The sequence below is a fragment of the Ambystoma mexicanum genome, chromosome 5q, assembly GCF_040938575.1.
Source record: "Ambystoma mexicanum isolate Mex_15411 chromosome 5q, UKY_AmexF1_1, whole genome shotgun sequence".
NCBI lineage: Eukaryota > Metazoa > Chordata > Amphibia > Caudata > Ambystomatidae > Ambystoma > Ambystoma mexicanum.
In genome coordinates this window covers 364,527,217-364,553,508 of record NC_090933.1, presented here as the reverse complement: position 1 = coordinate 364,553,508, position 26,292 = coordinate 364,527,217, and the positions used below count along the sequence as shown (strand labels likewise).

The window sequence follows — 26,292 nt, the reverse complement described above, 5'->3', positions numbered from 1 at the left end:
ATCCGGTTGCAGAATGAACTGAATTGTTATAGGCCACTTCGGCCAAAGCAAGATGTGATGTCCAATTAGACTGAGATGCGTTTGTGAAACATTGTAGTTACTGTTCCAAAGTCTGATTTGTCCTCTCAGTCTGCCCATTAGTTTGAGGATGGTGACCAGAACTAAGGGCTCGATGAATTCCCAAATGTTGACACAGTTGACTACAAAAAGCTGAGATAAACTGAGAGCCTCGGTCTGAAATAATTTTTTCTGGTAACCCATGCAGACGAAAGATGTTTTGTAGAAAGGATTGAGCCATCTGAGTTGCTGTTGGTATCTTCTCAAAGGGAATGAAATGAGCCGTCTTGGTGAAACAGTCTACCACCACCATGATACAGGTGTTACCTTTGGAGCTTGGTAAATCCACAATAAAATTTGTGGCAAGTGTATGCCACGGATAAGGTGGTCTTTCAGTAGGATGCAATAAGCCCAAAGGTTTCCTGCGGGGAGTCTTGACTTGGGCACAGATTGGACAGGATTCTACATAATGCGTGACCAGGCCATCAGAATTGGCACGCTATCACTTCCTGTGTAGATCGGATTCCTCGGTGTCCCCCCAATCTTGGAATCAGTAAACCATGCAGTATGGCTTTACGTAGAGCTTCGGTGGGTAAGTATAATCTATTTTGAAAGAGCAGCAAGCCATCTTTCTCACGCACATGCGGATGTGTCAGTAAAGCAGACCGTCTAGAATCCACTGACGTCTCCTGGGCAACTTTCTGTAAGTATGGTACCAAGGCCAGAAGGAAATGTTTCGGGGCCAGCACTGGTTGATCTCTGCCTTCATGTTTGATGTCATCCTCAAGGGATCGAGACAGTGCATCTGCTTTCACATTCCGGGGGTTCGGTACATAGGTGATTTTGAAATCAAAATGTGAAAAGAATGACCACCGAGCCTGCCGAGAAGTCCTACATTGAAGAGATCGTAAAAACTGTAGATTGCGATGGTCAGTGCGCACCTCCACCGGAATCCGGCCCCCCAGGAGGTGGTGACGCCACTCTTCAAAGGCGGTCTTAATGGCCAGAAGTTCCTTTTCTATAACCGGATAATTCCGTTCACTGGCCGTGAGTTTCCTGGAATAATATGCCAGTGAAATTCCATGTCCAATTTGGGGTTATATTGTAACGGAACAGCCCCAATCGCAAAGTCGGAAGAAATCAGCTTTCACTATGAACGGTCTACCCTCCTGAGGATGACAAAGTATCGGGGAAGTGCTGAAAGCCTCCTTCAACTGTTGAAAAGAGGCTGCGGCTTCTGGTCCCCACTCAAAATTCTTCTTGACCAGATGCTGGTCAAGCTGGGCAGAGGGGCGGTCATCTTGGAAAAAGCCGGTATAAAACGGCAATAGAAATTGGCGAAACCAAGGAAGCGTTGGAGAGACTGTCGGTCGTTGGGAGTATTCCATTCCATGATGGCACGGACCTTTGCAGGGTCCATATTTATTCCGGAGGCGCTGATCACGTATCCAAGGAATTCGATATGATCCTGATGAAACAGGCACTTCTCCGGTTTAGCGTATAGATGATTCTGTTGTAGTCTCTTAAGGACCTCCTTCACCTGAGTAGTGTGTTCCTTCAGGTCTTCGGAGAATACCAGGATATCGTCCAAGTACACCCATATAGAGATTCCGATTAGATCAGCAAATACATGATCCATCAGGCGCTGAAAGAAGGAAGGGGCATTGCACAGGCCAAAAGGCATTACCCGATATTCATAATGTCCCAATGGTGTCTTGAATGCCGTTTTCCATTCATCTCCAGGCTTTATGCGCACCAAATGGTAAGCCCCCTTGTAGGTCGAGCTTAGTAAACACTCGGGCTTTGTGTAGGGATTCCATAATAGTTCGAATCAAAGGAAGCGGGTATCTATCCTTTCTGGTGATGTCATTCAGTTGTCTATAGTCGACGCAAGGCCGTAGGGTACCCTCCTTCTTCTTGACAAAGAATAATGGAAACCCAGCTGGAGAATTTGAAGGTGCGATATAACCTTTCTGAAGACATTCCTGCAGATATTCTCGTAGTACCTCCCTCTCTTGGGACGTCAAGGAATACACCTTCCCATGCAGTATTACTGAATCTGGTAACAGGTCTATGGTGCAGTCAAACGATCTGTGTGGAGGTAATGGAATATCCCTTGGCTCAGAGAAAACTTCTTGAAATTCGATGTACTCAGGTGGAATTGAGACGACTGAATAAAGGCAAGTTCTGTTCTCCCCATCGGTCTGTGTTGAAGTAGAGGCAGTTGTTAGAGAGGGACCACTAACACAACATTCCTTGGTGCAACGATCAGAACAGAATACCAATGTTCGAGTCTCCCAATTGATGTTTGGATTGTGATGCAACAACCATGGTAATCCCAAAATAATGGGGTACGTGGGTGTTTTAATCACGTCCAGGGAGATCTGTTCATTATGCCCTTCGATCTGTAGTTGCAAGGTTTCAGTATGTTGGTGAACTGGGCCTGAAGACAGAGGAGTCCCATCGATAACCTCCACCATGGAGGCACGCTTCTTTTCAAGCAAGGTGATTCCATTTCTGGCCACAAAATCGACATCAATATAATTGCCAGAAGCTCTGCAATCCAACAAGCCTAACACCTCAACAGGATTGTTACTCAACCAAGAGACTTTAATAGGCAGAGCCATGAGGACCACAGGCTGCATGGGCTGTTTCTCCTGTCTTTTATCTGGAAGGACTGGAAAAGAAGAGGGGCCTGTCGTAGCCTTCCCTACATACCATTTAGTTTTCCGACTTCCGGAGTGGTCGTAGCGGACAGGTACTGAGGTAATGTCCTGAGGCCCCACAATACAGACACAACCTGAGATCTCTTCTTCTCTTCTTCTCTGCATCCGATAAGGGACCTCTGACGGCTCCCAGTTGCATCGTTTCTGGCGCCGATTTGGTGGGACCCAATGCTTTGGGTGGAAAATTCAGGAATCGTGGAAGTGTTTCCTCCGAACGCCGTCTCTCACTCCGTCTCTCGGCCAACCTGTGGTCAATTCGTAAGACCTGTTCTTGGAGGGACTGTACGGTATCGGGTTCAGGAATATGCAATGGCTCGTCCTTGTATTCCTCTCTTAAACCCCTTCGAAACAGTGTCTTCTGGGTAACCTCTGGCCATTGAGAATCGGTGGCCAATTGCTGGAAACGACTGATGTAGGAAATAATGTCGGTTGACCCCTGTCTTAAATCCATACGTTTTTTTTAATAAACATATTTTATTGGTGATTTAAACACATTCATACAACATATCAATAGTTTTCCCCCCTCCCCCCTTCCACCTCCCCATCCCGGGTTATTTCCTTGGTCTGTTCATGTTTGTCACTCCATGCATCACCTGCAGTAATATGTCGCCTGTAATGTTCAAGATAGGACCCTAGTGCTCCTGCCGTTGCCCACCAATAGTTCTCAGATTTTACGTTCTTCCCACTTTCCCCAGATCTTCGTAGATTTTTCATGGCACCCCTGTGCCGTGTATATTCTGTGTTCTTTTGTTGCGGATATGTCCATTTCATTGACCGATTGGTCGACTGTTGGGCATTCCGGTGCACCCCATTTCTGTGCTATGTCCCGCTTTATCAGGCCCATTGCAGTGGAGAGAAAAATACCCTCCCATTTGTTCGGGGTGCTTTCATCTGGAGCGCCCAGTAGCATTATTGCGGGTTCTAGTGTTATTGTACGGCCCAGCGTTCTTGTAAGTACTTGTTAGCACTGTGTCCAGAAGTTTCAGATTTTGGAGCATTCCCAGGGGAGATGAAAAAAAGTGCCCCCCTCCTCCCGGCATCTCAGGCAATTGGGATCTGCTTGCCTTCCCCAACCGAAAAGGGCCACGCGGGGGTAGTATACCCTGTGGAGTATTTTGAGCTGTACCAGTCTTATTCTGGAGTCTATTGCGATTTCGCGAGGGTGCATGAGGACCTGAAATTCAGTCCTCAGGGTCAATGTCCCCAATATCCCGCTCCCATCTAGTTTTGAGGCTGGCCAGTTCCGGAGTAGCGAATGCATTGATGGCCTTATACAGTATAGTCGTTACCTTGGTGGGGATATGTTAGTAGGTTACGTTCCAAGGGTGTATAATCTGGTGCGTCGGCAAGTTCTTGCCTGTAACCCCTGAGAGCGTGTGTTAGTTGTGTATAGTGATATTGTTCTGCTGCCGGGATTCCAAATTTCTGTTTAAGCGTTTCAAACGGGAGGATGGCGCCATCCGCCATAACATCTCCCACTGTTGTTATCCCGGCCCTCACCCATCGGGTCCATGTAGACAGCTTTTTAGCTTCCTTCAGCATATGATTACCCCATAGTGGTTGTGTCGTGGTAATCCTGTTCTCCCAGCTTGTGTGTTTATGGGCCTGCCTCCAGACAATCGTGATATGGGATGAAGTAGTTTGTGCGGGGGGTCTGGGTAGGCTTTGGTATAGTGTTCGGATTGGCGGGGTGTCCTGGGTAATAGGTAATTCCCCTCTGATGTGTGGGAGTTCTGGGTCCCCATGGAGGAGGTCATTAACTATATTTAATTGACTGGCCCAGTAGTAGGATCTGAAGTGTGGGACTCCTATGCCCCCCTCCCAAACAGAGCGCTGCAGCGTGGCTAGTGCTATGCGGGGCTGCCCCCCCCTTCCATATTAGTTTCCTTAAGAGGCCCTCTACCCGGGTGAACTCAGAATTTGGTATGGCTAGTGGGGCGTTCTGCAGGATTGAGAGGAAACGTGGAAGTGCCATCATCTTGAAGAGGGCTGCTCTCCCCATGAGTGTTAGTGGCAGGAGCCTCCAGTGCTGTACGTCACCATCGAAGCGGTCGATCAGCGGGTGCAGATTATGCAACACATAGTTTGATAGTGTCGCAGTGACCCATATGCCCAGGTAACGAAAACCTTCCCTCTCCACTCGACATGGGGTGTCCCGGGGAATTGCCAGATCGTCGCCTTTAACCGGGAAGAGGACTGATTTCCCCCAGTTTACCCTGAGGCCACTGAAATTCCCGTAGGTCATCAGCATTTGGGCTATGATGGGGCATGCATGGTCCGGGTTACTCAAATACAACAATAGGTCTTCTGCATAAAGGGAGAGTTTATCCTCCCGTCCGTTTGGCCATTGGAATCCGGACCATGTAGTTACTTGTCGGAGCCATCGGGCTAGTGTCTCGATTGCCAGGGCGAAGAGAAGGGGGGACAGTGGGCAGCCCTGTCGAGTGCCTCGGCCCAGTGGGAAGGTTCTAGAGGTCCAACCGTTTACTCTAACTGCGGCCAAGGGGGCCTCGTATAGAAGTTGAACCCAGCTGAGAAAGGTTTCGCCTATGTCCATACGCCGCATTATTGTCCAGAGACTTGCCCATACCACCAAATCGAACGCTTTCTCAAAATCAATTGCAAGCAACGCGAGTGGTGTATTAAGCGTTGGGGCCCTTTCCAGGAGCAGGTGTAAACGTCGTACGTTCATTCTGGTGGATCTTTGCAGCATGAAGCCGCATTGATCTTTATGGACCAGTGCCGATATGACCGTTTGGAGCCTATTGGCCAATACTTTGGCCAGGATTTTGGTTTCGCTATTAATGAGCGATATCGGTCTATACGACTTACATTGGTCGGGAGGTTTACCTTGTTTGGGAATGACTATGGTATTGGCGGTTCGTAGGTCCGGGGAAGGGTGCCCTGCATCTTGGCGGCTATGAACAGATCACGAAGGGGGGCCGCCATCTTGTTGGTGCCTAACTTCTTCCAGGTCTCGGCTGGGAAGCCATTTGGGCCTGGTGTTTTCCCCGATTGTAGTTGGGTCATGGCCTCCGCGATCTCGGCTTCATCTATTTCCCTATCCAGATGTGCTCTTTGGGGTTCCGACAACTGCGGGAGCGTGATCTCCTCCAGGAGGGATGAGTCCGTGTGGGCCGTTGGGGCGGCGTAGAGTGAGGCATAAAAGTTGGCAAACGCATCTGCTATTTCTGGGTCTGTTTGGCAAGGTCCATTTGGGCTGTCTGTAATTAATCTAACATGTCTGTGCCCTTCCTCCCGTCGCTCCAGCCATGCCAATAGTTTACCCGCTTTATCTCCCTGTTCATAAATTCTGGTTTTAGACTCCCTGTGTGCCTGTCTAGCGTTATCCAGCGCTGTTATGCAGGGTGGCTCTGGCCTTTAACAGGGAGCGGTGTGTTTCTGGGGTAGCGTCGGCGATGTAATTGGTTTCCCATTTTTCTACCTCAGCCTCCGCCTCAGTTACTTTCCTATGATGTTCTCTCCTTTTGTTGCATATCCAGGTCGTCATCTCCCCTCTAAGTACCGCCTTGTGTGCTTCCCGAAGTGTCACTGGGTCCTCCACCGAGCCAGTGTTCATTTCGAAGAATTTGTCTGACTTTACAGTGATATGCTCCACGAATTCAGGGAGGCCCAGGTAGTAGCTGTTTAATCTGCATGTTTTGGGCGGTAGGGGATGCTCCGTGTGGAGCATCACCTCCAAGGGAGAGTGATCTGATATGCCGCGGGGGAGGAGCTCTGCCGCCTTTGCCCTATATGCTTCGGGGGTTGGGAGGAGAAAATAATCCAACCTGGATAGGGATGCATGTGCTCCCGAGTGGAAGGAGAATCCCCAGTCTGTTGGGTGTAGTTCTCTCCACACATCGCTCAGACCGAGCGCTGATGCAAAGGTCGCTAGACCCGTTGGCCGGCGCGGGTTTCAGTTGTGGATATGGGTCCGGTCGAGTGTGTTACACATAACATTAAAATCCCCTCCCAGGATCCACAGCTCCGCCTGTTGTTGCGCCATCAGGGCCGTCACCTCCCCCAGGAGAGCCTCCCCCAATCCCGGTGGGGAATATATCGCTAGAATAGCCATCGTCTCCCCCCAAAGTGTACCTTGAATCATCACAAAACGGCCACTGGGGTCCTGCACCACAGTGGATAACTCAAAAGGGAGTCGTTTATGCAGGAGGATCAGGACCCCCCGGGAGCCCATAGTATACCCTGCGTGGTATGTCGCTCGATAGTTGGATCTGCGGAAGAACTGGCAGTTTGAGCCTGCTAAATGGGTCTCAGTTAGAAAAGCTACATCAGGGGAGCGTCTGTTAAGAAACTGTAGGATCAGTCGGTGTTTTATACTTGTGCCCATACCATTCACATTCCATGTGAGGAGCTTAAGAGACCTATGGCGTTCATTAGACATCGATGAGGCTTGTGTATTTTGGCAATCAGGGTTGTTATGGTGTTGTGTAGCCATTACTGTCTAGGGGTTTATGGTGTTGTGCTCTGCGGGCGCGTGGTGTGTATGAACTTAGAAACATTGTGTTCACATTTGGCGGGAGCGTGGGCGGCGAGCACTGTGTGTTTGGTGAATTCGCTATAGACATTTGCCTGGTATGGTTCCCCGGAAAAAAATAAACATAATACAACTTCCCTTCCCCCCCTCTCCCAATACTCCTCCCCAATATGAAGTATCTGTCGCCCGAACTCTACTGGCGCTTAAAAACTATGTTGCCAGGTTGGTGTCTAGTCAAATGATCGACACAATTTGATTTTTAGTTATATATATTTTTTTAGGTTTTCGTTTAGGGAAAAAAGGGGTTTTTAGCAAAAAAAATGGGTGGGCGGGGGGACCCCTCCCAAAAAAAACAAAAATGTGAAAAAAAAAATTAGATCATTTGAGCTGTTGACCTTTTGGTGTTGACCATTTGTCCTGTCGACCATTTAGATTCGACCAGTTGACCTACAACCCGCCAGGTTAACTTAACATGAATTGTTCACACTACCCCTTCGACTTACTATACCCGTGTGGGTCTGGTGTCTCAGGTCTCAAGTCAGGGGCATGGCGGCTGCCGGTGGCATGGTGTGTTACTGGTGACTGCTTGCGGTTCATGTGATCCGTTGCAGTGGTACGGGGGTAATCCGCCGTCGATGATACTCCCGGAGGAGTGTTCCTTGCAGGTTGTTGCCGGAAGAAGTGGCCGGGCATTGAATGCGACGTGAATCAGCCCGTTCACGTGTCCGGCCGTTGCACCTCTTTTTTCTTATTTCTTAAACACCCGTTATTCATTGGGGTCTCTGGTTCGATTGGGACCTCCGGTCTGGGTTGCTGTGCAGGTCTTTCTCCCCGTGGTCGGGGTCTTGATCTAAGTCTGCGATTTTGATTCGGTCCAGTCCAGTCCCCCCCCCAATGTGAGTTTCTGCCCATCTCCAGGCCTCCTGTGGGTCAGTAAAGTGGACAGTTTTGCCCTCATGCAGGATTTTCAGTTGGGCTGGGAACAGCAGTCCGTATTTCACGTTAATGGAGCGTAGTTTCCTCTTTAAGTGTTCAAATGATTGCCTGGCCCGTTGGACCTCACGGGTGTAGTCTGGAAAAAAGGCAATTTTGGCTCCGTTATATGTCTTTGGCCCTTTGGTACGGGCCATTTGTAGGATGGCGTCTCTGTCGCGGTAATTAAGCAATTTCGCGATGATTGTTCTCAGGGGAGCCCCGGGGATCGGGCGTCCCGTGGGCATGCGGTGTGCACGCTCCACCGAGAAAAACTTTGAGAAGGTCTTTGGTGCAGAGAGATCCGCCAGCAATTCCTCCAAGAAAAGTTCCACGCTGGGTCCCTCTGCACGCTCCGGTAGTCCCAGGCTACGAATGTTGTTGCGGCGGGACCTTCCCTCTCCCTCGTTGACTCGGGCCTCCAGGGTTTTCAGTCGTTTAAACGTTTGCGCGAGTTGTTGTGTACCCCGCTCAGGTCATCCTCCACTCCAGAGATTCGTTGTTCCGTTTCCCCGGTCCGGGATGAGAGTTTCTGGAGGTTGTGGCAGGGGAAGGAGACTTCGGTGGAGATGGTGTCCATCTTCTGCTCCACCGAGGCGCTCCACCGAGCGCGCAAGTTTTCGATGGCAGCCATCACGTCTTTTAATGAGTGGTTCCTCTGGTTCCTTTGGCAGAGAAGGGCTTACCCTCGAGTCCCCGGTGCTTAGTGCCGTAGTTGTGCTTGTGGCTTATTGGTCCATGGTGTATTGGGTCGAGGTTTTCTTATTCCTTTCCTTGCCCATGGTATTGCTTTGCGTGGGTTGTTTGTTGCCTGTTTGGAGGGGCTGTTTTTTCGCGCCTTATCTCGGGCCTCTACCGTGCTCTTGTAGCTTGCTTACGGTGTTCTAGTCTCAGAAGCCTTAATCAGTAGTGGTCTCCCTGAGGTTCTGTTCACCGATGAGTTGTTCGGGGTATCACCTCGTTTATCTTGCCTCCTTAGTACCTTGATATACGTCGTTCGTATGTATTTCCGTATCAAGGAGGGCCCACTCGCTTACTCAGTTCTCCCCTCGCATCGCAAAGATGGTTCCGTTCAGTATTCCACAAGGTTCTCGGTTATTTCCTCCCCAGGCGGACGCACCGTAGCAGGAGTGTGGTAGGCTGCCTCGCCAGGTTGCCAGGCGCCGTGGGATGTCGGTGGTCGGGCGGGGAGGAAGGAGGGTCACAGGCCCTTCACGTCTGTTCCCGCCATTCTGGTTTGGTCCTCTTGACTGGCGATGGTTTCCGCGGTGTCCTGGAGCAGATATCTCGGGCTCCGCTCGGCCGAGAGCCGAATGGTGCTTCGAGGTACCGCTGCCCGGGAGTGGCGTTGTTACGCGGATCGATTCCGCCGTCGCGTGCCAGGGGTGGGGGAAGATCGCAAAGTCCGCCCGCCCTCGGCCACAGCGACAGGATATGGTCCACCGCTGTGCAAAGTCTGTGATTTGAATAACGCCCAGTTGCTCCGAGGGTATTTAGTACTGCATCTGCTCCGACGGTTGAGATTCGCAGCTGCCCACGTTTGTCTTCGCTTTAATGCATCGCGACTTGGAGGAGGCCAATCTCGGTTAGGGCCGCGCGATATGTTCTTACAGTTTCCAATGCCGATATCTTGCGTTTTCCGGCGTGGATCCGGCCCCTTTCACGGCTAGGTGCTGCTATCGTGTTCTGCTGCCCGGATTTATTGTTTTTTAGCAATTTCACCTTTTCGTAACGCAGGATATTACAGGATTTTTCAGGCGGCCGCGGGAGCGCTGACGAGTCACGTCCTCATTGCTCGCTCGCTGGCCACGCCCCCCTTAAATCCATAAGTTGATTTTGAGCTGTGGCCGCAAGGTTAGGGGATTGAAACACTTCCAAAAATGCTTTCTCAAAAGCAACAAAGTCCTCGAGAATGGGGCTCTTGGCTACCACCAGTGGCGTTGCCCAGGCCAATGCATTTCCAACTAAATTGCCCAAGATGTATCCTATCTTGGCCTGGTCTTGGTTGAAGTGCGTTGGGCGACCCAAAAAATGGATCCTACAATGGTTACAAAATTCAGCCACTCGGCGAGGATCACCATCAAACTTAACCGGACTGGTCTGCGCCATAACAGTCTCAGCAGAGAAAACTGAGCTGGGCCCATGAGCCACAGCTTGTTGCAAGGTAAGATTCTCTTGACGTAGGGCTGACATCTCGGCACGTAAGGCCCTGATTTCGTTTCTTAAATCTTCGGTTTCATCCATCTCAGAATCAGAACTGGTAGTAAGGCGTCTTAATCTGTTAAGTTGTGCGTCACGTAACTTGGACGTACCTCTGATTCCGGAGGACGTCCATGTTGGGGAAGCCAGACTGCAATTCAGGGAAACCAGTAGAGATAATGGCACAAGGAAGTAGCCTCAATCCAGTCCTGAGGGCACAGGAATGGACGGGGACCACCCCCTGATGCCACAGACATTCTTCCAGTAGTAGATCAAAGTTCGAAAAAGCAAACACAGGCAGGACTGGCAACTAGATGGTCTAGAAGTCCAGAGAGATGAGAGCTCTGGTGTGGACCCCAGGAGGAGAGCTCAGGATGTCGCAGTGACGAACTAGACACACTCTCAGTTCAATAGGATTCCAAGGGACAGTCACAAATGCAGGCTGAGGAATGCTGGATAGTCGAGGAGACGGAGAGTCCAGGCCCATGCGAGTCCAAATGAAGCAGAGGCTCAGTAGGGGCAAGCAAGAAGACTGGTACCCCAGCAAGGCAGCTAGACAGGGATTCTGAGTAGGTGAACCCAAGGACCCTCAGGGAACCCCAAAGAAGAGGATCCACTGAGGAGAGAACCAGGAGATAAGCAGGGAGGCCAGGCAGGTAGCAGGGGAACCAGGCAGGGAAGCAATTAGACCAGGCAGGTAAGCAGGGAGACCAGGCAGGTAAGCTCCCCACTAGAGGCTGGAACCGGATAGGGGAATCTGGAACCCAGACCAGCATCAAAGGTGGCAAGCAATGGGAAGGGAAACAGGATCCAACTGGAGCCAGGAAGGGCGGCGAAACAACGGTGGGTCAGGAACGAACCGCGTTAAGATGCGATTCGTTCCCGCACCCGACTGTTATTTACAGCCGTGGCAGGAAGCCGAGGCTTGGAGCGCGGACGGTTCCACGCATGCGCCGCGGTCCTGCCGGGGCGAGAACGAGGCTTGGAACACAAGCCATCGGTCGCCTTGGTCCGCGGCAAACGCGTGCACCCGTAGCCGGAACCAGGCAGCAGGCTCGGACGTCGGGGAATCTCCCTCCCGGCAATCCGATACCTGGAATAGAGCTGCCAAGGGAAATGGCGACCCGCAGCCTTCCAGGTACGTGTCCTAACAGCTTCCCTGAAGGATCAGTTCTTGGACCTCTGCTCTTAACCCTCTATACCTCTGCCCTAGGATGGGATAAGTCCTAGGGAGTGCTTATCTCATTATTTGGGTTTCACCATCATGTTTTTTCTGATGATGCTCATATTTTCATCCTTTACCTACTTAACCCCAGCCATCTCGGAATGGATTGCGAACTGTCTCACTGCAATTAGTCACTGGATAGGTCTATGCTGCTTCAAAAGTCTTCAAAAATTGTCATTCATCTTTCTTCCGTCTTCATATGCCATCCGTGCCCTTTCCTCTATCTCCTTCCAACTGATCTCCTTGCTCTCTCACTGAAGGCTCACAAGCGTAGGGTCCTCTGTGATACTTACCTACGACTGCAACAATTAATCACTACCACTGTCTCTGCTGCTTATATTAACCTCCTCAACATTTGGAAACATTTCCTTTTCTTACTAACCACTCTTCCAAAACTCATACATCTCCACATTCTCAGCAAACTAGACTGCTCAAGCCTACTCCTTGACCTTACCTCCCTCTAGACAAAGTCCTAAAATTTTCTAACCATAACTCTCCATAATCTACCCAGATCCTCCCCCATTTCTACCTATCGACAATATGCTGGTTTGCTATCCATGCACAACTACTCCCTTTTCAAGTTCCTTCTTCTAGTCTGCAACGCTATCAATGGTCTTACTCCTCAGCATCTGACTGTATCCCAGTTTACTCACCATCTTGTTCCCTACGATCTTCCTTTGCGCTCAACCTTACCGTCCCATACCCTCCCTGTGCCGCCGCTCACTCCTGCTCTTTCCCCCTACTCGCCCTGCTCCACTGGAACCCACTGTCTATTTTTATTTTTTTTATTGTAATATTTAGTTTATACAAACTTTTGTTACAAAAAGAACCTTTCTCATATAGCAAAGCAGAAACAGAAAATTCTACTAGTCGGTGATTAAAATCGCATCCATAAAATCGAAAACTACACAGGATAATTTGATATTATGCCCTGACAACACCGGAGTCCACCAATCTTTCATATTCCCATTTAGTCGGGCAGAGAACCCCCAAAAAATTGATCTCTGATATGTGATGGCCAAACCTTCTGTTAACAAGTGCATTAGTGTTTCTATTTCTGCTTTGCAGTATCTACATAGTTTGTCGTTTGTATCTTTATCTTTCCTCAGCCACAGCATCTCTTTTGTCTTTAACGCATTGATCCGAAGTTTTAGGAACTGATCTCGATGATGATGAAACGGACATCGTTGCAGGTATTTCGGTTGTTTGTCGAGACCATTTTCCACGGCTCCAAGCTTTAGTGTACTTCGTAGTTTTGCTCTTTTCTCTGTGTTTTTAATCCAGAACCAATATTGTAATTTCTTTTTGACTAGCTGCGGATGCATTATGAGTGACTCTTTCTATATGCCTGCGGAACTCATCTAATTTAGTTGTCCAACATTTCAGCAGACCATTGTCTTTGTTAAGTCACTCTCTGAGCTAATATTTTGTAAGGTGGCAAAGGAGAACTTAACATCATTTTCCTCATGACTGCACAAGATTTCCAAACTATTGTGCTATATAAGGAGTTTAGTGCGAGTACATGTCGCAAGATTGTCATTGAGACATATCTCGGTAAACTAAGCATTCTTCGCTAGAATCGACCTTCAAGGATTTGCCAGATTTTTTTATCCAAGTTCCATGTAGTTTCCCCTCCAAAAGTAATTGCTGGAATTACCTTTTTTGTGTAGAGCATCAAGATCGGGCATAATGAGAATTTCCCATACTCATTATGTAATTTTGCACCTTGTATTGCGTAGGTGGTCATTCGGCTTGTTAGGTCTTGTTGCTAGGGCCATTCTCAGATCGATGTATTAAATATCACTCCAAGTTAGCGGATAGCTGTTATCATTTCAATTTGTTCTCCTGCTACCGTCCATTTAAAATTTTAGTTTTTTGCTCCTTCTTGAGAGCCCATTTTCATTATTTTCGTCTTTGTATTATTTATGTCCAGGTCATTTTCAATTAGATACTCGTGTAGTTTGGATATTAACTGCTGCAGCCCTATTTGAGTGCTGTCTATCGGCATCAAATCATCAGCGTGTGTAACACAGCTGATTGGATGTCCGTTTACTTTTGGCGGAAACAGTTTGCGTCCTCTAGGGCCACTGGTAGGTCGCCAATAAATAGCTTGAACATTGCGCTGCCAAAGGGCATCCTTGTTTTACCCCTTTTAATGTTGCAATTTCGTTTGTTAATTCTCCATAATGTTTCAAGCGAATGCAAATGGTGGTTTCGGCATGTAAAGCTCTCACAGAATTGAGTAACTCTGGCGGATACTTCCATCTTATCAGTTTCCGCCTGAGTAGCCCACGGCTTACACTGCCGAAGGCTTGTTGCATGTCCACAAATGCGAGGAACAACTTCTTTTTTCCCTTCAAGGTTTCTAGTTTCAATAGATTCAGGAACACCAGGTTAACCTCTGTTCCTACACCTTTTGTGAAACCAGTTTGTCGACAATCGCCAATCTTAACTTTGCAGGCCCAGACTGCTATTTCTTTTTGCAGAAAAGAGGCAAAAATCTTTCCATTTGTATCTAATAAGGCGATCGGGCGGTAGTTCGCAGACTCTGCCCGGTTTCCTTTTTTGTGTATCGATACCACCACCACCGCCGTTTGCCATGACGCAGGGATGGTTTTTAAAATGGAAATATTTATAAATGGGGCCTCAATGAACTTTGCCCAGTTTACCTTGTTCTTTTTCAACATCACGTTTGTGATGCCGTCAGGGCCAGCGGCTCTGGAGTTCTTCAGAAGTTGAATCGCAATATCAATGTCGGTGTTTGATTCACACACGTTCCAGGGATTTTCATTTTCAGGATGGTGTAGGTAAAGATGTGTCTATTGTGCTTTTAAACACTTCATTGAAATGTTTTTCCCATGCAACAGCTAATACTTAATTGGACAGAACTTGGTTGCACTTTGTGCTGCCATTGTTTAGGATCGGCCAAGTTTCCCGTGATCAGGTCCAACATTGTTTCAGCTCTTTCATGATCTCGGATTATTGCATAAGACTTCACCCAGTTTCGATATCGCTGGCTTATTTTTTGAATGAATGCATCAATTTCTCTGTCATGGTTTTTCTTTAACTTTCTTATATCTCTGTGCATGCTTTTCTTTTCAAGATTTATGGCATGGCTATAAGAGTGTTTGTTCGTGTGGCCTGCTATTCCTTTCGAGTTAATTTTTATGGTAAATTGCCTCAGTAGCGGGGCATAATTTATTTCTTTTTCTACAGCTGTTGCTTGCAACATAGTTCTTAGGTCGTCTATCTGATGCCCATTGATTCGCAGTCTGTTCCCTCCTGCATTTGTAAGCAATGGTTTGTCATAAATCTGGGTCGAAGAGTAGTACCTAAAGACCATGTGAGTTTCAACCCATTGTGATCACTAGTGGTTGTTGGCAACACCCTCAAGTCTTCTATGTCATTGAATAGGTTTTGCGATACCCAAATATAGTCGAGGATCTTTTCACTCTGGTTTCGGTGCCATGTGGTTTTCGCTGGTTCATCACCATTTTCCTTTTCCGTTAACCATTTCACAATTTCGGCTTTTGAGAGCAGACTTCCACCTCTGCCCTTTGTTTGAGAGTTTTTCAAATGAGATTGGAATGTTAGTGGGTCTTTTTTTCTTTCTTTCATAAAACACAAGTAATTCAGATCACTGCATATTATTATTTTCAAGTTGTTTAAGGCCACCATTCTTTCATCAATTAATGGAGTCAGAGTTTAAATACTTCCTTGAACTGATCATTGCTGGGTTCCAGTAGGTATTTAACAGAAGCAAGTGTGTTGGATCGACTTTTTTTGGGTTTCTCCACTCTATTGTCGTGCTTTGCAGAAATATGTTTGGATTGAATGTGTCTATTACTCCATATTTTGTGAGATTTTCACCATTGTTAAGAGACCAGAGAACGGACAACCCATATTTTGTTTTCCCTGCAGGATTTAATATGATGGTGTATCCGTCTCTTGAAGGAACATCTCTAAGCCACGTTTCTTGCAAACAAATTGCAAAATTGTTGTCTAAGTTGAAAGGGAATTCATTAAACAGGTGCAGGAAGCCTCTGGTGTTCTACAACAACAGGTTGCCTGAAGTATCGTCTTTGTTTCGTCATAGCTAATGGAAGTGCTGTACGTTTGAAGCAAATTTTCCATGGCCACTTGATCTATGCAGTGATGAGACTTCTTTGCTTATTTTAGTTCCTTTGCTTGACATCTGTTTTCTCAATTCTTCTCTTCTTTGTTCATTTTTTGTTGTAGGTGATATGTGGGTGTTTAAGTTTGTCGTCCAGGGTTTCATCTTCTGGTTCGCGAAAGAGATCGAATCCATAAAAGAGCAAGTCATCCTTGGCATTCAGTACGGATTTCCGTACTACCTGTGATTTAATATGAAGTAGCACTTGTTCTGATGTTTTCTGGACACATATTCTACTATTTTATTATCATCAGATGTAACAGTGCATGGAAAAGGAATGCACTGGAATAATTTCATCACGTTTACACGATTTAAGTTTACTTTATTATCGTCCACATGAATATTTTGTAGTCTCAACTTCCACCCGTTTGATCCTTACCCAAATGTCATTTGGGTGATGTTTTTCTGAGATCTTTTGTTTGTTTTTGCATTTGGTTTGAGGTCAGTTTAGGATTTAATTTACAGACCGCACCAGGCTTATAGTCGCCCTTTTGATCCTCTTTTTCAGGCAAATCTTTTTGGGTCGGTTCTGAGCTTTTTCTATTTGCTTTGCCGGTCTTTTTGTTTCCTGTAGTGTCAGCGTCTTCCTCTGCTGTATATGTTGATAGGTCAAATAGATCAATTGAGGTGGTCGAGGAAATAGACGCTTGATCTGCAGGATCTATTCTCCGCCGTTTATTTGCGTTCGTTTCTTGAACCGCTTTTTGTGCTCTTGAAACTATGTTAGTTTTATTTGCAGTGTCTTTGGTTGTCACTTGTTTTTGGTGGTGTTTGTACGCTCAAATAATGCAGTCTTCAATGGTGTTGCTAGGTTTCTTATACATTTTCTTGAATTTTGACGAGTTCGTTTTTTTTTTTATATTCGTGATGGGCTGATGCTTTGGACCCTTTTGAATGACCTTTGGAGTTTCCTTCTTCACATTTGACTCTGTTTTGGTCGGTACCACAAAAATTCCAAAAGAAGAGAATGTTTTTTTTTCTCTGACGTCTTCAACTTTGTTTGTTTATTTAATTTTTCTTTTGATCGACTTGTGTACCATCACTGACCTCCAAAACTGCTTCTTTTAAAGGGCCAGCAAGAGGCTCTTGGTCGTTTGTTACAGCCAACTAATGTAGCATGACATCATTTTGCATGGCTGCTCTCTGGTTGGTCTTTATCTCACAATTTGTCAGAGGAGTAGGCAAGATGACATTTGTTGCAGATATGTTTCTGTCATTTATGATTGAGACTATTGGGTATAGACCCGTTAGCCTTTTTTCCAAAGAGTCAATTGGGTTCATTCGGGTTGAGTGTGGTAGCATGTTATTTTGTTCTCTGCATAATGGCATTTTACAAGGGCATTGGATAGAGAGGCTGCTGCCGTTGCATTGTTTTGCTGCATCCATTTGACTGATTCAAGTAAAGCCTCCATTAGGTTGTCTTTTACTGGATTTGTCTTTGGAGACGAGGTCAAATTGCTCACGCTGCCATATCCTTGTTTGGTCAGCTTCGCTGTTCATCCTTTGTTCCAAAGTGTCGCTGAAAGCTTCTAAATTTACTAGTTTGGCCATTACGTTATTAAGCAACAATGTTTGATCTTTTATTGTGTCATGCAATGACTCATATAATTTCATGAAAGGAATGAGAGCTGTTGAAGAAGCCGCCAAAACGTTGTTGTGAATTTGGATGGCAGCGGCCGCTGATAGATTTGACTTTTTTTCAACGTCACAGAGCATGACGGCTGCTCGTGAACTCTCATTTTCCCATGTTTTGCAAGGTTCTGCTCTTCCTTTTTCTAAATTTTCAGTTGAGTCGGATTCATCCATTTTGGGAACCCTCACTTCAGAAAAAGAGTTTTTAGAAATGTCCAGTGAGTCGTGTAAGTGGTGAATAGGGAGAGGTTTCTGGAAACTCTTTGAGAGCGGGGTGCTCGCTGTTGCCTGCAACATTTTAGGAGGATGCAGCGTCTGTGCCCTGATTTTCCCATCGTTTTTCATTTGGGTAACATTTTTTGTTTGTATATTAGAAAAGCTAGCACTGAGTTTGTCTTTGACATTGTTGTAGTCCACTTTGAGACGTCAGTCATGCCGCGCTTCACAAGCTGCTAAGTCAAGATATGGGTGTTGAAAAACTGATGGTCGGGGATCACGGTCACCTCCCCCGTTCAATGTACCGAATGTCTCAACTGATCGTCTCAACCGAGAATGTTTTTGGAGCTATCACAAGCTTCTCAATAGTATTTGAGACGGCCAGTTTTATAACGCCTTGGATGGCATCAGTTTTAATCTCAGCTGGGCAATCAGTCATGCATTTTGTATCTTCTACGCATTGTTTGACATCATTTTTGTCTAAATCTATGATCGGCATTTCCCATGGATTTGCGCTGCCTTTGCGTTCAACACAATTTGTCCCTCGAATGCCTTTTGTTCTTTCAGGCTCTTCCTCCGTCTTCGTGGCCTCAATAGCACATTTGTTTTCGATTGATTCAATTCTTGGCGATGTAGCTTCCAGTAATTCAGTGTCGGTCACGTCAAAAGGAGACAGAAACTGTGCTGTGTTTATTTCGACTGAGCCTACGTTTGTTATGGTCTCAGCTAATATTACGTCTCCTATTATGTGAGTAACAGCTGCTGGCACTGATATTGTGAGCAACTTCATTTTAGGAGATGTTTCCTCCAAGGCTGTAACACTTGCAGCGCCATTTAGAAAGCCTGCAGCCGCTGCGGCTAACGTGGACAATGAAGGTATCGTGGACAATGAAGTTACAAGGTAACATTTCAATTTTGGTAAAGTTGTCAGTTACAGTGTTGACTTTTAAGTCTGAAGTCACCTTGCTTACCTTCAGCTGAGAGCCGGCAGGTTTTGACAGGGTCCATGGATTAAGTAACCGCCGGCGCTGCAGAGTTTTTTGTCGAGTGAGGGGACCTACGTGTGATGCCATTTTCTAACGGCGCCTCACGCGTCCTGCGGCGGACTGTGAACTCTGCTTGCAACTCTGCAGGTTCACCTAGTTTTTTTAGGTGGAGCTACAAGTTAATTAAAGCAAAATAGCACGCCAACAGAGCTTGGTGATCCAAGTGTTCAAAATGTTCCAAACAAACGAGCCGGGTCGCTGCAGCGCCTCTCAATAGAGACTGTGGCAGCCTGTGAACTCTGCTTGCAACGCTGCTTGCAACTCCGACTCCCACTGTCTATAACAATCAAAGCCAGTCCAACTGTGGATCAGCTTTAAAAAAGTGCAATTTTCGGCTAAAGATGGAGCTACCACTGCCGGCCCCCCCATCCTCTGTTCCTGACCCCACCACTGCATCCAGTGAGGGTTACAAATGTAATTTTGTATGTTTAACAAAAATCCTCTTAGTTTGAAGCACGTGCCCACTTAGGTTAATGTTACCTTTGTAACGCCCCTGTTTTCATAAGGGACAGTGGAAAAAAGATGTTTTATAAACCGCTTCTCCTACTTGAGTCACTCCTAGTCTCCGTGTCCACACAGTAATGTTGAGTGAACGTATGAACTGAGCTCCATGTTGCTGCCCTACAGATAGATAGCGTCCAAGGCACATTTATTTATTTATTTATATAGATGTATTCAGCCACAAAGGCTTTACATATAATAAATAAACATTCAAAATTCATCTTCTGTCACATGATACATTAGGTTTAAAAACTTTAAAATCACTATTAATACTTAAACTTCCTATTTAAAAACCAATATTCCAAGGACACATTTGCAATGAAGCCTAATATGGCACCCGCACCACAGGTAGTGTGTGCTTTGTGTCAGTGGTAGTTCTTGAAGGACCATGAGTACAGTACATGGCACAGTAAGGATAGTATTACAAACATGCCCTTTCGACGTCCCTTTTTGATTTAAAAAACAAGTCCTATTTTACTCTGCACCAACCACTAGATTTCAGCCTATGAAACACATGTAAAACTATGCAGATACAAGCATCAGAAAGACGATTGCAAGTATGCAATTTTTGTCATATATAATATAATTTTCTATTTGTTTCAATTTGTCCTTGGCATATGTCCCACTTTTTTTTACACCCCCATATATTGGCTCACCACTTGTTCTCATCTTTGTGATAGTGTCCTTGATACAAGCTTGGGGCACCATGCTTCTCTTGAAAACAGGACAGGGCTGAGCAGGCCAGGTTCATTATCTGACCTGCGGTAAGTGGTCGGGATCCGGCAGGAAGCACAATATTAATGAATAATTGAATTTTTTATTGTGCATGCACTCATTTTGGAAATGCCGCTGCCATCTGTTCAAAATTGACATCCCTCTCAGGAAATATTTTCTTTTTGCACGTTATCCTCCATAGATTTCTGTGGGACCCCATTCTTTTTGCTTGTTTTGAACACTATCCTGACTTTTTTGACATAGGTAAAACCCTCTGCTTACTTTAGTTTTTTCTCATTCTTATGGGGAAACTGACTAGTCCCTTAGACTGCCAGTACTGAATTCTTGTATTGTTACAATCGCACACCACCTTACAGTGAAGTTCAGTTAGGATAGTTTGTATTCTTATGTCTTTTTATTTAATGGCTTTTTTGGTTACTTTTCATGTGCCGAAGACAAGAATGTGGCGGCTGTGATATTTTTATTGTTTTTGTGTTATTTTACTTTTGCACCTTTACATCGACCCCAAATGGAGACTAAAGGTGACTAGCACCCTAAGATGGCCGTCCTACTAGATTTTCACTTCTTCTTTGGCCATGATGTTCTTTGTCCTTCTTCCTACATTCTCTGGTCAAGAAATGCCTTGGATGAAAGACCTGCAGCAACACCTGGAAGAATTTGAGTCTGGGGGCTAAGTGAACATACCCGATTCTGTCCCGTTGTGCCCCGAAAGTTACCATTGGGTAAAGAGCCCTTGCACCTCAACTCCCTCTGGCCTGGCCTTTGGTCGTCGAAAGTGGGCTTAGATTCCTTTCCTCCAATCACAGTGCTAAGTCCCTTCCTCAGCCATTCTTCGCCTACTAGGCCTCCTGTCCTGCTGCACCCAAGTGCTCCTGGAGGCAAATCTGCGCATGTGATTACTTCATTGGCTTCTCCATTGTCCAGTTCTTTATTTTGTGGCTGCATGTCAGACCCCTGGCTTGTTTAGGCCCAAGAGGCTCAAGACCTTGCGTGGTGGGACATGAGACACAACTTGATAAGAGGCATGTTTTCGTCAGCCTTGGCCCCAAGCAACGGTGGTCACTGATGTATCTCAGAACTGACAGTGAACGGGCTGTGGTCTCCCTCAGAGTCTCAGGAATATATCTACTTGCTGGAGTTGAGAGAGATCAGGCTGGCCCCGGTCTACTTTCTTCCCTCTTTGAAGGCAAGACTTTGCTGATCTAGACAGACCCCACATTGGCCATGTCCTACCTCAACAAGTGAGGTACTTGTTGCTATGCCGATAAGCAATGTGACTGTAGTTCTGGGGTCTGAAAGACGATATCTCTCTGATGGCTGCCCATCTTCCCGAAGAGGGAATGTTAAGCAGATACCTTGAACACGAGTGGGAGCTCTGCCAGGAAGTTCTGGAGGATATTTTCTCCTTCTGGGGAACCCTTCAAATGGATCTCTTTGCTTCCAATGTGGGCTGTTCTGCTCCAGGGAACTTCCTTGTCAGGGAGCCCTGATTGACTCACTGATGATTGATCCCACTGATCCCTGTCATTCCGCTGTTGCTCAGATGGTGACTGTTCAGGACCACTTTGATTCTGATCGCTCTGTATTGGGCCTAGAGGACGTGGTACCCAGAGTTGCTGGACATGTCCATTTGCCCTTCCTAGTGCCTATCAAGGAAAGTGAATCTATTCCTCTAGTCGGAAGAGCAGGTCCTCCACCCGGACCTCAGCAGCCTGAGCCTTCATCCTTGGCTACTGAGAGGCAAGTAGTGGGACTTGTCGGATTACGTCCTTTATGTACGCTCATCTCAAAACTTGCATCCAAGTCTACCTATGACTGCATGTCGTGTACATTTTCGGCTTGGGCCCAGGAGAGGGATTTGGGCCCTTGATCCTATCAGTTATTTGCAGTTTTAGATTGTTTTGTTGTCTTTAGCCCAAGCAGGCCTACTGATGGGATATTCTGACGCTATTTCAGTTTTTTAGAGGTCCCCGGAACAGAACTCGTTCTTCACAATCCCCATAATTATGTAATTCTTATGGGGTTTCTGTTATGATGTAAGGGTGCAGAAGGAAGGCTCGGACACAGTGGTGACATTCTTTGTGCCATGCATTTTTATTGAATGAAAACAGCGTGGAACACGGCCTCTGTATCCTTAGTTCTAAGAGAGGATTCCATGCCTCAAAACAATCTAAGGAATAAGTCAGGATGTCAACTGAAACATTGGTCACTGTCCTGTCCAGAAAATCTATCTCTGACCCTTAAACTAGTAACAGAAAACTAAAGTGCAGGGAGGTTCTCTTTTCCCGTTGTGCTGGTAAAAGTTATTCACTAACAGAGTTCCAGATGGTTCTGGTTTTAAAGGTGGATACAGCAATATTTCTCTTTAAATAAGACAATGTTCCAATATCTAGGGAATAGCTCCTTTCCATTGGATTCCCCTGATTCCACTTGAAGAAGCTTCTAGCCTATGTGCTTCTGCCATGCTTCTTTACTGATCACTACATAACATAGCAAAATGTTCCTTTTACCAATGGAAGTCTTCCTGGAGTTCCTTCTGGTTTCAATAACTTTAAACAATGTTCTTTTAGCCTAGGAATTGATCCTCTTTTTCCTGACTGTTCAAAGGTATGTGATGAACCAGGAGTGAGACGCAGACACAGAGGACTCATGGTGTTTGCCATAAACCTTTATTAAATGAAAACGGGGTTGAAAAATGCCTCACTGTCCCTAACCTAGGAGGTAATTCCCTACCTCAACCAAAAACTAAGGGCCTGTCATGATGTCCAAAGCAAACATTTCCTTTGTCCGAAATCCTATCCTAGCCCCCGCGCTCTAAAAGTAACTCTGAGGTGCCAAGGGAAATGCCTGACTTGCAAAGTGCACAAATGTTCAAGTTCAACAAAAAGGCGTTAATCCAGCAAAAGTTCCAAATGAATAATGTTTACAGTTCCTAGGAAACACTCCCTTCCCCAGGGTTTCTTTCACCGAAACAAAAAGTTTCAAAAGAATAAACAAGTTGTTTTATAGCTCTAGACAATAACTCCCCTCCTCTTGTTGTTGCAACTTATTCCAGGGGAAATTTCTCACTTCCCCAAGTCCTTCTCAAATTTAACGTAATCCAAAAATCCTAAGGGAATTAATCTTCTTTGGGATTCTCTGTCTTGCACAACAACACCGGGTATACTCCCCTGCCAGGTTCTTTCATATAGTTCCTTGATACAATTTGGGTGCAGTTCCTAGACCCGCAAAACACCTGGTATACTAGCGACCTTTTGACATTTACTGTACTTCACTTCACCCACTTGGCTTTGCATTGTATACTCTCCTGCCAGGACTTTCTTACAACATTTATTTCATTTTTCTTTTCTGCCACACTGTTTTATTTTATAATGTCTCTGGGTCTTAGACCCCTTTCCATGGAGTTGCACCCTGTTTTCTTCACGTGTATTTTATAATGTGGTTCCAAACCTTTTTCCATGGACTTTTTAGGTTACAGTCAAATGTCCCAGGGGGCATATTATCTTACTCAGGCCTCCCCCATCTCTTATATTGTGTTTCTTTCTGTACATGGTCCACCCTCCAAAGCACTCCTGTACCCCGGTCCCTCTCAGAAGGTTCACTGGTTCTCAGCAGCAGCTTCAGAGTCCTTCGTGCCTCTCTGTGCCTTGTTGTTGGGTCTGCAGAGCGCTTAGTTCACTCGCCGGCTTCCACCATGCCTCTGGCTCCTCTTGGCAGCTTCTACTCTTCTTGGGGTCTCTGTGGCAGTGCTTCGACCCGTGAGCTTACCACGACTTGGCAAGATCACCTGTTTTTTCCAAGTTGCTCCGACCCTCGTCGGTAGCAGAGAAACTCCTGTGCCGCCAGCTGCCATACTCCCAGTCTCTCTACTCTGCTGTCCTTACCTCAGCTGATTAAGAAAAACTCTATGCTGCTTTTACGGCTTGGTTTTCAACCGCGTTGGGCCAAATCTCCTTTTTCCAGCTATTAAACTGCTGGTGTTGGTTCACATTAGCAGCAATCATCATTGCTCCTTGCCTCTTCCTTTTCCCAGTTATTGTTACTTTATTGCTTTTCTGATATGGAGGAATATTGTCAGTAATATTGTCATGCTGTTAAAGAGGATGATAGCAGTATGCGATTAGGGCATGAGGGATCGAGGTAATATCGCTAAAAGGGAAAGGGGGTATTGTGCTTCACCTGATTGTCATGTCATCCCTCAGATGGTCTCCTCCCCCATGTGATCTTTCCTCAAATAGCTGCCCCCAGGGTCAGGATCAGGTAGCAGCTGCCGTCCCCTGGCCACATGAGGAGAGGCTTTCTAAGGGAATGGAGTGATGACGTCAGATTAATCACAAGTATCACAAAAGTTCACCACAAAAGGTTTTCAGTCTTCTCTGAATTCCTTTTCTCTGATTCACACGCAAAGATAGGCCTGGTTTACTCTCCTGACAAACACTTTCCAGTCTTGAAGTCTTACTTAACTTTTCTCTTGGTGGGCCCCAGACTCTGTATGCTTTCAAACACAGTTCCTTGTCTGTAGTACTCATGTGGGTGCGAGACCCAGACTCGCAATGTATTGCACTGATCGCTTGGGTTACTCTCCTGCCAAGCTTCTGGCTCTCTCTTCAACTCTTAGGGTCCCAGACCCTCTTAATCTCGTAGTGTTATATTTATTTTATTTTTATTTTATTTTTTTTACATTTGTAAAGCGCGCTGCAGCCCACAGGCATCGAGACACTGTTGCAAGAAGGTGGATTTAGGCAAGATTAAAGGTTACATGGCAAACATGAGGTACTTAGTTACAGTTGCAAAATTACGGTTACATACGACAGTCAACAACAAGGGTAGTTAGTTACAGATGAGGCGCAGGGTTACATTATTGTGAAGAGGTGTACCTAGTGAGCCCTTATGGTTTATGATCAACGCAGGAAGTCTAAAGCGTCATAGGGAGTTTAGTAGGTCAAACAAAGAGCATGGTTTTGATGGCTTTGCAGAATGTATTTATTTTATATCGTATTTATTTATATGGGTGCAAATTCCAAGCTCGCACAGCAGTTTCCACACTGCTTGGTTCACTCTTCTGCCAAGCTTCTCTCTGACTTTCTATTTGGGGGTCCAAGACTCGACACAGCGTTCTGAAGACAGCTTGGTTTACTCTCCTGCCAAGCTGTCACTCCCCTTTCTTCTTTTTAGTTTGCTCTGAGGGTACCAGACCTTTTCAGTCTTTTATTTGCGTAGCAGTGTGTGTTCCAATCTTGCACAGCTTTACTTGTGTACAGGCACGTTATAAATGTCATATATCATATCATACACTACAGTCCCGACCCCTCTATTCTGTGTTTCACACTTGCTATGGGTCCCAGACCCTCTCAGTCTCTTATTTACGTAGTAGTGCGTGTTCCAGTCTCGCACAGCTTTACTAGGGATCCCGACCTCTCTATTCATTATTTGACTTTGGCGTCCTTCTTGGAGCTTCTCTGCCTGCGGTTGCCATGCTTGAGCCCTGAGGTTGCTTCGGGTAGATGACAGAAACGTCCTTGCCTCCTGTACGGTATGCGGCTCGTCTCCTCCCTCCATTCTCAGAGTCTGGCTTCCCTTCTCCTGGTCTGCTGGGGTAGCATTCCCAGCGGCTCCTTGGTTGACATTTCTCCTTCTCTGGCATCTCAGCTGAGAGACATTTAAACTTCCACACTTCCCGGTAGTGTTGTTCAGAGGGTTGCCAGACATTTCGTCGAAAAAAATTGGTCGACCAGACAAATGGTCGAACCAATTTGGTCGAAAACCAAATGGTCGAAAAAAATTTTTTTTTTTATTTTAACCCTTTTTTTTGGGGGGGGGGGGGTCCCCCCCCCCACCCCCTTTTTTTCTCTAAAAACCCCTTTTTTAACTAAACGAAAACCCGAAAAATAAATATATAAATAAAAAAAAAATTCGACCATTTGGTTTTCGACCAAATTGCGTCGACCAGTTTTTTTTCGACGAGTTGTCTGGACACCGTTCAGAGCCAATGGGCTCTTGCGGAAGACTAGATCACTTACGTTGGTTTAACAGGATAATATTTGTACTCCTAGCCCTCTTCTTTGTCCCAGTACTACTATTGGTAACAACTTCATAGTAAAGTATTTAGAACTTTCTAGTAGGGAAGAAGGAGTTGGGCTTTGCAAAGAGGAGCGGAGTGGAATGAAGGGTTATACTGCGTTCTCTGGGGAAGGTTTTCCCTAATCCAATAAGGGGCTTCCTCTCCCATGTGATCCACCCCCTGTGCACCAACCCCAGGGGGAATATTGGCCCCATGGGAAAGGTCTCCCCCTAGAGAAGAAGGGGCGACA

The 26,292-nt window shown here is 46.2% G+C and overlaps 1 protein-coding gene across 2 annotated transcripts in view; it reads left to right on the top strand.

The window, feature by feature from the left end:
• Positions 1-26,292, top strand: part of SMCHD1 (structural maintenance of chromosomes flexible hinge domain containing 1) — a 3,133,956-nt gene that overhangs the window by 906,749 nt on the left and 2,200,915 nt on the right. The window lies entirely within an intron of this gene.